This window comes from Choristoneura fumiferana, chromosome 22 (assembly GCF_025370935.1).
Source record: "Choristoneura fumiferana chromosome 22, NRCan_CFum_1, whole genome shotgun sequence".
Taxonomy (NCBI): domain Eukaryota; kingdom Metazoa; phylum Arthropoda; class Insecta; order Lepidoptera; family Tortricidae; genus Choristoneura; species Choristoneura fumiferana.
The window spans coordinates 13608754-13621742 of NC_133493.1; the positions used below are offsets into that span (position 1 = coordinate 13608754).

Consider the following 12989-nt stretch of genomic DNA (forward strand, 5'->3'; position numbering starts at 1 on the left):
AGTCAGTCAGTCAGTCAGAAAAAAAAATGCAAATTTTTAGACATCACATCAACACAAATCCAACACCATGTGAAAAATGAAACTTTTATTAAGAAAATACAACATATCCATAGGATTAAAACTACTATTAAATTAAAATAACTAGAACTAAAACTTTAATTAAAAAAAAGAGAGGTGGGCCTCTTGGCATGGTGCCCATCACGCAGGCAGCATTTCCGCGCTGAACTGCGATTGAGATTCTTTGCGCGAGAAAGCTGCCGGCGCGAGGGTTGCCTGTTGCCTCCCTTAACCTATTGTTGAGCTCCCTGTGTAGCTCCAGCGCACCCTTACCCCAAGGACCTAGAGTCTCGACGCCGAAAGCAAAGAAATAATATTGAGCGCCGAGACAGCTATATTTTGTGACCTTGAGGCGTTCCCGGGCGTCTGCCGCCACCCCCGCACATTTGGTAGTTGCTGGTAGGTAGGATGCCGCCAGGGTATCTGTACAGCTAGCGTCCCACACCAGCGCACGGCCATGTTAATAATCAATTGAGCTATATTCATGCAATTTAGGGTTCTAGTTAGCTATAAGGGTCTAAATATATGTAGTCGATAAGTACCCATTAAGAGTGTACCCATTAAAAAAACATTAATAATTGGTTTGTTGGTCATAGTTTAATTAACTGTACCCTTAGTGTAAGTTTTCGGTTACAAAATACGTCTCGATCGCGTTCGCGTTAAAATCTCAATTTGTATGGAAACACGAACATCGCAAACGTTCCGCTAGAGGCGCTGTTCGTGTTTCCATACAAATTGAGATATAACGCGAACGCGATCGAGACGTATTTTGTAACCGAAAACTTACACTAAGGGCACTGAAAGCTAACCCGCGACCTTATGATAGCTACGTTTATGCAAGAATTGGGTGTTCATGCAGTTCCTCCACCTCCACACTGTAAGAACACACACAAACCACACAAAGCCATCTATCACCACTACCACACTACACAGACGTGCTTCGAATTCAACTAGAGCTCATCTTCAGAGCGAACTAACCGATCTGTATGCTACCAAATGTTAGACTTTAGTTTAACATCGAATATTCGTGCTGATGACTATATCTTTGATTGCACCAATGTGACGATACCCCAAGAGCTTAATTGGCACCACGCAACGCCTATCAAGCACCGCAACGTATATAAAGAACAATCGCGTATATACGCGACAACTCAGTACATATTTTCGGTACTCGTATGTCTCCAAACGCAATGGTGACTCCATTAAGCAGCTTGTACAGGCATTTTTTTTCGGATCGATTGGACTTTTAAATTATTGTCTTGTAAAATCTTTTATCTACAATACGGTATTTGACAACTCCTGATTTTGCCATATTTTAATATTATTATGAAAATATAGATATACAGATAGTGTTTAGCGAAGAGAAAATTTAAATCGGTTAAAAATTGGATTTATAGTGATTTTTTGAAAAATCTATATACCTGTATCTTTCTCAAACGCTTTTCTTTATGCAGCAAGTATGGCGGTACTGGCGTGTGACGTCACATGCCAGTATGTCTTTCTCTGTCTAATATTGAATTTAAAACCTTTATAACTTTGTTATTTGTAAAGGTAGCTTAAAAATTGTTTTTCTATTCGATAATAGGCATTGTGTAGTTTTAATTTATAAAACGTATACAAAATAGTCAAATACCGTATTGGCTCAGTATACTTAGGAGCTAACTTGTGGTATCAAAGTAACAAGATAAAAGGTTAAAGAGGGGCAGTTATCACATTAAAAAAAAACACTTTATAATCGACAAATAGTATAATAGTCACACCAGGTCACGATAACATATTTCTTTAGACCAGAAACGTAAAGCTCAAAAATTAGAAACTACATTTTCACCTAAAATAATATTATTTTTTATTTAATCAAACTCAAACAAATAATATATCGCGCGTTGCGGATCCCGCGCGATCCAAAGTAGACAGAAGAGACGAGGCGGAGACGGAGACGCCCTCGCAACGTCCGCAACGTCCGCGACGCGCCCCCGTCCCACGTCTCTTCCGTGTGGCTTGCGCCTTAGGTTTTCCCCACATCTGTTGACGCGGAATTGGCTTAAGCCGACCAAAAAACGCTTTATGTCCACGCAATAAGAGCAAAAAAAACGTCGATCGCCTCGGCCGACGCGAAACGACGTTTAAGGACAGGAAACTCTTATTGCGTGGACATAAAGAGTTTTTTGACTTCACATGCTCGTAAAGTTCGTGTTTATGCTGGATCTAGGTGACATAAAATGGCTTTTTATGCTCTAGTGCATAAAGTTAAATCTTCGTGTAAGACCAAGATAATCAAGTGTCAACAGCCACAAACAAAAAAGTTGCAATATATTTTTTTAATTATTTTTATTTATTGTAAAATTAAAAATCAATAAAACTAAAAATTTATAATTATAAAGCAATGAATGCATGGAAAATAAAAGTTACCTAGTAAGTAAATAATTGTTTAAACTCATCATCATCATCATGTCAGCCGAAAGACGTCCACTGCTGGACATAGGCCTCCCCTAAGGCTCTGCACTTAGACCGGTCTTGTGCTTTCCGCATCCACCGCGATCCCGCGATCTTAACCAGGTCGTCGCTCCATCATGTTGGAGGCCTACCGACAGCTCGCAATTGCTTAAACTGCTGCTATTTAATTTTCTCTTAATCGAAGTGAAAAGCAGTGTAAGACTTGAACATTAAACCCATTTCCCCCTCGACGTGTCTATTAACACTCGCCGTACCGGCTCGGGTGGCTATATGAACACCTCGGGTAAAGTGGCGCGTTTTATGCTCTTGTTGTACAATCAACTATACTATTTGATCGGCTTAAGACGATTCCGCGCCGTTAGGTTTGGGGAGACCTTTATTAAGGTGATGGCATACAAATTTCAATTCTCGTCTCGCCTCTTCTCTTCTCGCCTCGCCGGTGGAAAATCACCATCAATCTCTCGATGTGACCTAATTCTGCACAGTCTTGATGGGTACTGAGACGTTTCCGAAGAAATACGATGGGAAAAGAATGTTCACTACATCAGTAATAGACATTTATTCGTCACTAAAACCAGTCCTGCACTTCTTCCTGGACATAACGCTTGAGCTCCTGGTACTCGTGCCTGTTTGAGACCTTTTCTTGCTCTTTATGGTTGTATTTCTCCAACTGCTTTGAGAAATATTGCATCCAGTTTTCCCACCACGAAGGGGTCGCAGGGGTTTGTTCTGGTCCTGGATCCTGTACCATAAAAATTAAGTGCTAAAAATCAGCATAAATATAAACTTTATAACACAAAGGGAATAACCCTTAAATTGAGAACTCCCGGATATTATCATTTCAATAAATTAAAAAACGGCTGAACCGATTTTAATGAAACCGCCAGATTGCCTCAAGAAAAACCGCTTTTACGTAATAAACAGATTAGGTCCATCCGTTTCAAAGATACAAATCCAAAGACAGACAAACGGACAGGCAAACAGACGCAGACATTGGCTTCAAACTTATAACACCCTTCTTCTTCACAGGGACTCACATACTTTCGCAAATGTGATCATCATCATCATCCCAGCCTTTTATGTCCCACTGCTGGGCACAGGCCTCCTCTCATAACGAGAGAGCTTGGGCTGTAGTTCCCACGCGGGCCCAGTGCGGATTGGGAACTACACACATACAGTGTACAGGTTTTCTCACGATGTAACGATGCAAATATGATATATGAAATAAAGATTGAAATGCTGTCGTTTCTTCCTCTATACGATAAACTTTACTTTTTCAATTATATCCGTGCAAAATCACAGCTTTCTAGCACTGATAGTCTCTGAGCAAAGCCACGGAACTTCGATCAACAATCCACGGACAGACGAACAGAAAGATATGGATGGATATGGATGTGGATATGGGACACGGACACCTAAAAAGGACCATACTCAGCGTATTTACTTACAGCAAGAGGAACAGGTATGGTGCAGGTGGTACAGGTATCATCAATATCATAATCTTCATCAGAATATTCATCAGAATATTCATCTAACGCTGTTCGGTCCACTAAGGGCCTAGAAGGAAGGGGAAGGAATGAAGTGGGGGAAGTTGGGGGAAGACAAATGGGAGGCGGAAAGAGAAGGCTCTTCAGGAACGTCACGCAGAGGGCGTATAAGATAAGCAACCAAACGATCGCTAGAACACCAAAACGGAGTAGACGGCGCATCTGTAAAGTTGAGAACGCGCCGTTCAAAATACGGAAAACATATTACCTATTATGTTGCGTGGTCAAACCCGATAAGTCAAAATAATTGTCTGTTGAAAAAAGAACGCTCCTTGTAAAGGTCTAGATTATGAACTTTTTACGAGTTATTAAATCGAGTTATTTGGGGTTGACCACACCTGGGGTGTCAATAGTTTGGTAGTTATCGCCATTAGAAAGCGATAGAAAATATAAGTAAATATGTATGAGTTAGACTACAACTAGTATTTTTGTTGTTGGAAATAATTAATTCACAATTATTGGGAAAACAATCCGAATCTTGACTAAGATAAAACAAATACCTCAGCGGTTCCGGCAAGCTCTAGTTTCCCACTTGCTACAACTGTCTACTTTCTGACAAATTCTTTGCCGCGCCCTTTTTTGCTTATGATCTTTCCGTAGGCACAGTAGTATAAAAAAGTGACATATAAAAGAGCCCTTCGCGGACCACTTAGGTACAGAATAAATGCTTTAATTTTGACTTTCAGAAAAAATATTTTAATTTCAAAGAATCTAATCAAGCTGACAAATGCACAGCATGACAAATCTACTTACGATTTTCTTGATGCACTGAAATTTAATTTACACCAACTGCGTTTGCGCCATATGCCAAAGATCTGAGGGAGAAGGTAACTTCGTCTTGTCTCGGATGCAAAATGACAATCTTCCAACATGTGACAGAGGTCAGCTGATACGATTGAAGCTACAGAACATTTCTTAAAACCAGGGTGGACATCCCTTGACCCATTATTTACCCCTAATAATTCCCCCGAAATTAAAACAAACACAAACACACGCACGTACGGACGGACACAGTCGCAAACTTTCGAACATTTTTTTAATAACCTGCTATATGTCCCACTGCTGGGCAAAGGCTTTCACTTTCCACCGCCATTTTTCTCTATCCTGGGTATGCATCTGTCAATCGAGCTGAAAAGCTCTCAGCTCGTCCCGCCATCTCCTCTTGGGTCTGCTTTGCTCCTTTAACCATCCCTCGGAACCCATTCGGGAACGGTTCGTGCCGATCAGTACGAATGTATTCTGAATTACTTAGTAGGATTTTATCACAATTATTAATATTCGTAAGATTAAAATAAATCTTAAGCGATACCCCAAAATTGCTTCATTTCCCCTAAATATGACCAAAATTCTCGTATTGGCATCCGAAAAAATATTGTTTACATAATAAAAGTACTCCTAGATGACCCCTGTACAAATAATCCTATCAAAAACACAAATGTGAAATGAAAGCCAAGTTCAAATTTAAGAATATGCGTCGTTGTTGACTTCGCCGACAAAAGAATTAAGATCTATATTGGGAGGGTGCGAAGTACCAGGTAGGGGTAATGAAATCTATCGCAGCGCTCATAGTGGCCAAAAGAATAAATAATCTAGACTCTGTCATCTGTCATACTCATATGAATCTGTCATTAACAAAGCAATTTGTATAGACTTTAACTACCTAATTAATAGTATGTTTGTGTTATGATGCGAGCTTGAATTATTGAACACTATCCCTGTTTTGTTTTTAATTCCTCTACATCTCGGACATGTCCAGCAACAATTTTCCTTAAGAAACGGTTTGTGGTTGAAATTTTATATTGTGTGATACTCACAAAACCGGTCTTCAAAATGATTTTGATCTGAAAATGATATTTAATTTATTACTAGCGATATAAGAACAATTATATAATTTTACTATTATTCAAAGAAACCAATAAGATAACTTTATCTTTTCGTTGTACAGTAAAAGTACAACTGAACATGAAGTAAACAAATCCTGATATAACGAAAATAAAAAACACTTTTTGAATAAATTTTACTTACCTAAGTACCTTATTTAATTTTAATGACAAAAAATGAATTCACAGCCTTTTGTCCACCCAAATCGCGGTATCACAGTAATTTTGTATTATAAATGAATACGTTATAGGTTTGATTTTTGTCACAATGTCGCGATGAAATTTCAAAACGTCAGAGCATCAGAGCCAAAAAAGTTGCGGACGCCAGGTGGCGCTGATGTCGTGCACAGTCAATAGGCGCCTGATTATTTTCCTTGGGATGTAATGCAAGTTCAATACTTCACTTGGCTAGCTTTTACCAATAAACCAAATTTTTGAAAAGACAAATATAATTTTATACTCTGTACGTAAAACATAGCCAAGTCAAATCTTGAACTTGCATTACATCCTAAGCAAAATAACTTGGCGCCTATATAGAACTCAATTCTTTCGTCGGCGAAATGAACAAAATGACGCATATTCTTAATATTGAACTTGTATGGCTCTCATTTCATATTTATGTTTTTGATGGGATATCATTACTTTTTGTTCAGAAATTAATATTAATAAATACATTGTTATTTTGTAAATTACTCTATTTTTCTACGTTTACGCTGTATAGTTTGTGCTATTTTCTGTAATATTATGTTGAACCTTTTGCGGGTCAAATAACATAAGGACTGTTAAAACGATACTGTGCTAGCTCTATCTTTTGTTGATTTCGAAACTAAAATTAATTTTTGCGATTATAAATTAGATAGACGCTTACCCCCTTATTCATAAAACTTAACAAGCCTATGTTAACTAACAAATGCTTTGTCCCTTTCTAACAAATACAAATGTCGAAGTGACAGATAAGGACAAACGAATTTTAGCGGCATTTTAACTAAAATAGGTTTGATTGTCGTTTATGAATAAGGGGGTTAGTGTGTAAATTGAAAAATATTACAAAACGTAAAAAATTGTTTTGTTTATCATGGGTTCGTAACTACACAATTATCCAGCTGGATGCCAAATTTCAACTTGCTAAGTCATCTGGACTGGAAGTGGCTTTGGTTTTGATGTCTGGTCAGTCAGTCAGTCAGAAAAAATGCAAATTTGTAGGCATCACATCGACACAAATCCAACACCATGTTAATAATTAATTTAGCTACATTCATGCAATTTAGGGTTCTAGTTAGCTATAAGGGTCTAAATATATGAATTAAATTTAATAATATATTTATTAGATGTTGAGTTGCGTAGGGGTTAAAAGTGCCACCATACGGTTCGTGTAGCATAACAAACGATCGCTGCGTCGCCACTTCTCCTCTTTTGAACTTGGCTTGACACGCTGCCGCGTATCTAGACCTTCAATTACATTGCCAGCTTCAAAATATAACAAATTACTTGCCAGACCAATCAAAACTTGGGCTGTTCGAGACATTAGAGATAACACAACGTGATAATTACAATAAGTCGATTAGTACCCAATAACAGAACACTAATTATTTGGTTTCTTGGTACAATTAATTAAAGATAATAATTATTACTCGTAACTTATAGTTTGACGTTTTGGATTATTGTTTTGTGTTTATTTTTAATCTTATTGTATTCTTAGAAGACTTTTTAATTCACAAGAAAAATAAACCCCACAAAGTCATTTCAAAAATAAATTAACATAGGTAGTGTAGCGGGCGGAGGGGATTAAAAAACCCTAATATAGCCTCGCACATAGGAAAGTATGTTCTTAAAAAATCCTAATTTGCCCTGCTCCACACAATGCGTGTAGCAGAGAGAACGTAGGACGACAAGGTGTCAGCTGTTTTGTGAAGTGACAGCTGTCAAACAAAAAATACAAACTTTTATGTATCGTACAGGTAGACAAAAATAAATCTGAACTGAAATGATTCTACAGCGCACGTTTTCCGCTGATGATGATTTTTAGAAGAATAAAATATAAAACAAAGTTTTTTTAAACAATTTTGTGTTTTAGAACAATGCATAGGTAGATACCCAGTAAATGAATATTGTCACCACTATTGCTATTTAATTTCCTCGCAATTGATGTGAAAAGCATAATGTATAACTTCTTTGTAAAACTCATTTTACTCTCGACTGAACTAACAGCCCTCGCTTAGAGCTCGGGTGAATGAATACAAACACTTAGGCACAATGGCACGTTTTGTGCACTTGTTATACAATCTACTATTTTACAAAAAAAAATTCAAGCGATACAGTGCAAAAGTACCTATCGATAGTTGAATTTACCGATATAGGAATTCCCTGCCATTACATTTTGCCGTCAAATGTAATCTGATGATGATAATGACTTTAACGGTGTCACATACAGGCCCAGATCAAATCGAGTCGCAGCACCCGAATAGACATTTATCACGAAACAATGTATATTTACATTATTCCTAATGTTCGAGATAATTTTATCACGCGATAACTAGTCTGCTCGAAACTACCGACCGGATCGGTCTGTTTCCAAAACTTGAACGAACGCGTTGCGCTAACACTGTGGACTCTAACTCTATTAAGTAAAGCGCTATTTCCCACGTCAACGCGTTGGATGAACGCAAGTGTTCGTAATGTGATTCAAATTGTTTTTTTTTAATCTCGACTCTTTGCTGCCAGTATTAGGTGGCAGTTTGAACAGCAACTGTTTTGTTTTTAACTTTTTAATTCTCTATGGTACCGGGTGGAATTTATATTAAGATATTTTGGTACAAAAGAAACTAGTTAGGTCTGTAACATTTGGTAAAACAACGGTTTTTTTTTCATTTTATATTAAATTATATATTACATAAACATAAAAAAGGTATTAGGTACAATAAAATTAAATAAGCTAAAACCATAATAAATCTAAAAATGGACCCTGCGGCATGGTACCAAAGATGCTGGCAGTATTTCCCCGCTGGATCGCAAGACTGATGCGTTGAGCGAGGAAACTGCCAGCTCTTCGGTCTCCTGTGGTATCACTGAGTCTCTTTGATAGATCTTTGAAGAGACTCAGAGCGCCAGGGACCCACGGACCAAGGGTCTCGATGCCAAAAGGTACGTTTTTTTAAAATAATGTACTGTTTAACATTGTCTTTTTGTAAGAATTACGGGCTTGTGTACAAGGAAAACGCTTCGTATAATGTAGTCGGTGCATACTTTGCGTATATTTATTTATATCGAGCTCGTACTTATTTTTGTTTAAATAAAGTTCAAAGATTATCATAGCGGTATGGGCCGTCGTGACACATACGCATTTAATACATTTGTTGATTTACATTTTACATATAAAAACATTAGTGTTAAAATTTAAATAAAGGCTTGTCTCCGGCATGCTATATTCTCCTGAGTCCTGACATTTTTTTACAAACTTAGTGCTTAAGACCTAGACGTGGTTGACCTGCTTTGTTACTTTGGATATTATTTCAAAATTCTTAGAATTCTTTTTTCAATGAACAATTTGTACTTTATAAAGTAAGTTAAGTTCGTCCGCTATTCTTAGTGTTAATTGGTCCTTTATAAAGTACGCGAGGACTTGGGAGGGACCCAGTTATTAGGAATTTGTTTATTGCGCACTAGAACTGTAATAATTTACGGGATAAAGACTGTCCTACGTATATCCTTCATGGGATCTTAACTTGTAAAAAATATTAATAAAAATAATTAATTTAATAAAAAAATCTTTGGTTGAAGTTTGCAATAAAAATGTCTTGACTCGGTTAAGGAAAACATCGTGAGGAAACCTGCACAAACTGTGTGTGTGAAGTTCCCAATCCGCTCTGGGCCCGCGTGGGAACTACGGCCCAGGCCCTCTCATTCTGAGAGAAGGCCTGTGCCCAGCAGTGGGACGTATATAGGCTGGGATGATGAAATTCGTCATTTTCGTTTTTCCGAATTTTATGTACCTACTTAGTGCCACTTTTGCCATCAAAATGGGTTAAGCAGCCGTTGGATTAATACAGGCGGACATAAGAACGGGCAAACATACACACATATTATGTATGACATACAGGTCAAAAATATAACCCCCCTTTTGGGCTTCGCCGCAGTGCTGCAGTGTGGCAACTAACCTAACCAACAACTCAAAAAACTGTTGAACCGATTTTACTTAGCTAAGATCCACCGTAAGGACACTCGTTTTCACTGTAAAAACCGCTTTGAAATCGGTCGGACTATATTGCTTAAAACCGTTGTTGTTAATATAATAAGCTACAAAAATCATTAGAAAACTAAGGAATTCAGATCGAAGGTCATTGGGGCATGGGATCCCCTTAAGAACTACGATGCCAGAAACAGACAGACTTTGTCGTCAAACTTGCAACTTGTAACATCCTTCTTTTGCGTCGGGGGTTAAAAAAATGTCAATTGATGGTGTCAATATCTTATTATCATCACATCTTAATCTTAATCTTAAAACATCATCAGTCATTCTGTTCTGATCTAAAACATGGATAATACCTGTGATAATACCTACATCAGATAAATATGTCAAAATTTCTAAGAAAATAAAGCACTTTTTTGTAAGATTAGCGTCAAATCTATACTAATATTTAAAAATTTAAAGGTCTGTCTGTAAACTTCTAAGACCAGAAGCCGTATTGCCTAACTTTTCTAAACCTCGCAGTCGCAATCAAACGACAGATTTCGCATCCAAAAACTGTCATTTGATTGCCATCGCGAGCGTCAGAATGTTAGACAAAACGGCCTCTGGTCATTTAGACCATATTACGATACCTTGGGGCTCAAAAGGCGTAAAGCACAAAACACAACTTTTCAGGAGAAGCAAAAAAACTGGAAAAAAATATATAAAAAAATATATAGTTTTGCTGTTTCTAATGTTACATAAAAATCTTCTATTGACGAAGAGCTTAGAATTTCTTTGCCCTTAGTGTAAGTTTTCGGTTACAAAATACGTCCCGATCGCGTTCGCGTTAAAATCTCAATTTGTATGCAAACACGAACAGCGCCTCTAGCGAAACGTTTGCGATGTTCGTGTTTCCATACAAATTGAGATTTTAACACGAACGCGATCGAGACGTATTTTGTAACCAAAATCTTACACTAAGGGCACTTGTAGTTTTTGTTAACTCCAGTTGAATGGAAACTGTTTGGTTACAGAGATACGTGCGCTATACGCCCTGGTGAAAACACAAGGATTGAATCATATGTAGGTACTTTAAGACTTAGTAAACTTGGATTATTTTGGTTCACAAGGGTGGGTCGTACAGGAAACTTCAACTTCTTCTCATGATAATAAATTAGGCCGTTTCCAAAAGTAAAAAAAATCGTATTATTCCATACTTTTCATTATATTAGGATGCGGTCTTAAGAAATCAAAATAAAAGGTCAAATATATTTGAATAAGTTACAGCTTTTACGCCATATGTCTTGAATTTTTTTCGAGGCAATAAAGCGAGTGTAAAAATATGGGTCCCTTTAATACCGGTGTTTTTTAACATACTTTATATTTACTGCCTCGATGATTATACAAAGTATTTTTTTTGTTCTTTATATCCTACATTTTGAAAATAATTGTGTTTATGAACTAAAATAACACAGGTCGTAAAGGACATTTTTGAACGAATTTCCTTGCGTGGATTATACAGATCGATAGAGAAAAATAAACTGTATAAGATGCCATAGAGAGTGCCTTTTCGCCCCAATGTCCTTTACGCACTTTGAGCCCCAAGTTATCGATAATGTCTAACGCACTTGGAATCACAGTCGTTTTCACTGTTTCTTTCTATCACACAGTATAAGATGAGAGTGGACAGAGATGGTACAAGCGATCGCGAACGCCGCATATGGCTATTGAGTTTCATTACAAGTATTGATGTGCCAAAGGAAATTTTCCAAAGTTGCGGAAACTTTCATATCAGGAACTTTCCATTTCCTAAAACTAAATGTCCTATATATCTTGTAAAAAATTCCAGAAGGTCTAAGAGCCAGTGGGGATGGACCTTCACCTATCAGATAATCAGATGAGACATATTTTTTATTAATTATTATTTATTTACAAACACGCCTATGATAACTTGCCTACTTATCTAAGTGTTCGTGGCTATTTTAATTCAATTAATTTTAGTTTTTTTTTAATACCTTCACACTTTTGATAAATGGTTTTTTTTTATTCAAACTGATAGTTCTGAATATATCCATGAACACTTTTTCGATAGGCAAGCTAGCGTAGGCGTATTTGTAAATAAATAATATTTGATAAAAAATATGTCTCTTCTGTGTGATGGTGCCGGGTTAGAATTACACCTCTCCATTTCTTCCGTGGATGTCGTAAGAGGCGGCTGAGGATATAGGTTAAGGTATACCGTAGGCGACAAGCTGGCAACCTGTCACTATTGTACCGTTTTTGTCAAACTTCAAAAAAAATCAAAAATATTTATTCAGTATCAACTAAAGTTAACATAGTATTTACGTTCGGCCCCTCCTGGTAAGTATGAAAGGAGGTTCCGCTCCTCCCTTCCGGAGTTGTTTTACAATTTAGTAGATACAGTATTATATTAGTATAAATTTTATACTAATACACTACGAGTATACAGTAACAATTAGTAAAACCTAAAATTGCTAAAAGTGGCTCCGAAGCGGTAACGTTTCGTGTGCTCTGCCTAGTGCCTACCCCATTTGGGAATACAGGCGTGATGTTTGTGTGTGTGTGTGTATGTGTGTGTGTGTGTGTGTGTGTGTGTGTGTGTGTGTGTGTATGTGTGTGTGTGTGTGTGTGTATGGTTATCAGATGGGTGAAGGTCGATCATTCACGTCTCCTCTACTAAGAAATTTCCTAGAACTTTTCCGACTATTTGGAACTCGCAAATCTGTAATTATAAGTAGGTTTTGATAAATGTTACCTACTGTAGGTAGTGCCACGAGAGTTGAAGTGAATGATGACACACAGCTACATGAAGAACTGATTGCATATAATATCTCAAAAACGGCTGAACCGATTTTGGTGAAA

The 12989-nt window shown here is 37.3% G+C and overlaps 1 protein-coding gene across 10 annotated transcripts in view; it reads left to right on the plus strand.

The window, feature by feature from the left end:
* Positions 1 to 8490: 8490 nt before the first annotated feature.
* Positions 8491 to 12989, plus strand: part of LOC141440521 (uncharacterized) — a 30288-nt gene continuing 25789 nt past the window's right edge. For 3 of the 10 annotated variants that reach the window (XM_074105060.1, XM_074105069.1, XM_074105070.1), the window contains exon 1: positions 8497 to 8716. The gene's annotated coding sequence lies outside the window, so the exon portion shown is untranslated. Of the gene's footprint in view, positions 8783 to 8903; positions 9080 to 12989 lie in introns of those variants that run through there. The other 7 variants (XM_074105065.1, XM_074105061.1, XM_074105063.1 and 4 more) reach the window with 7 other exon arrangements.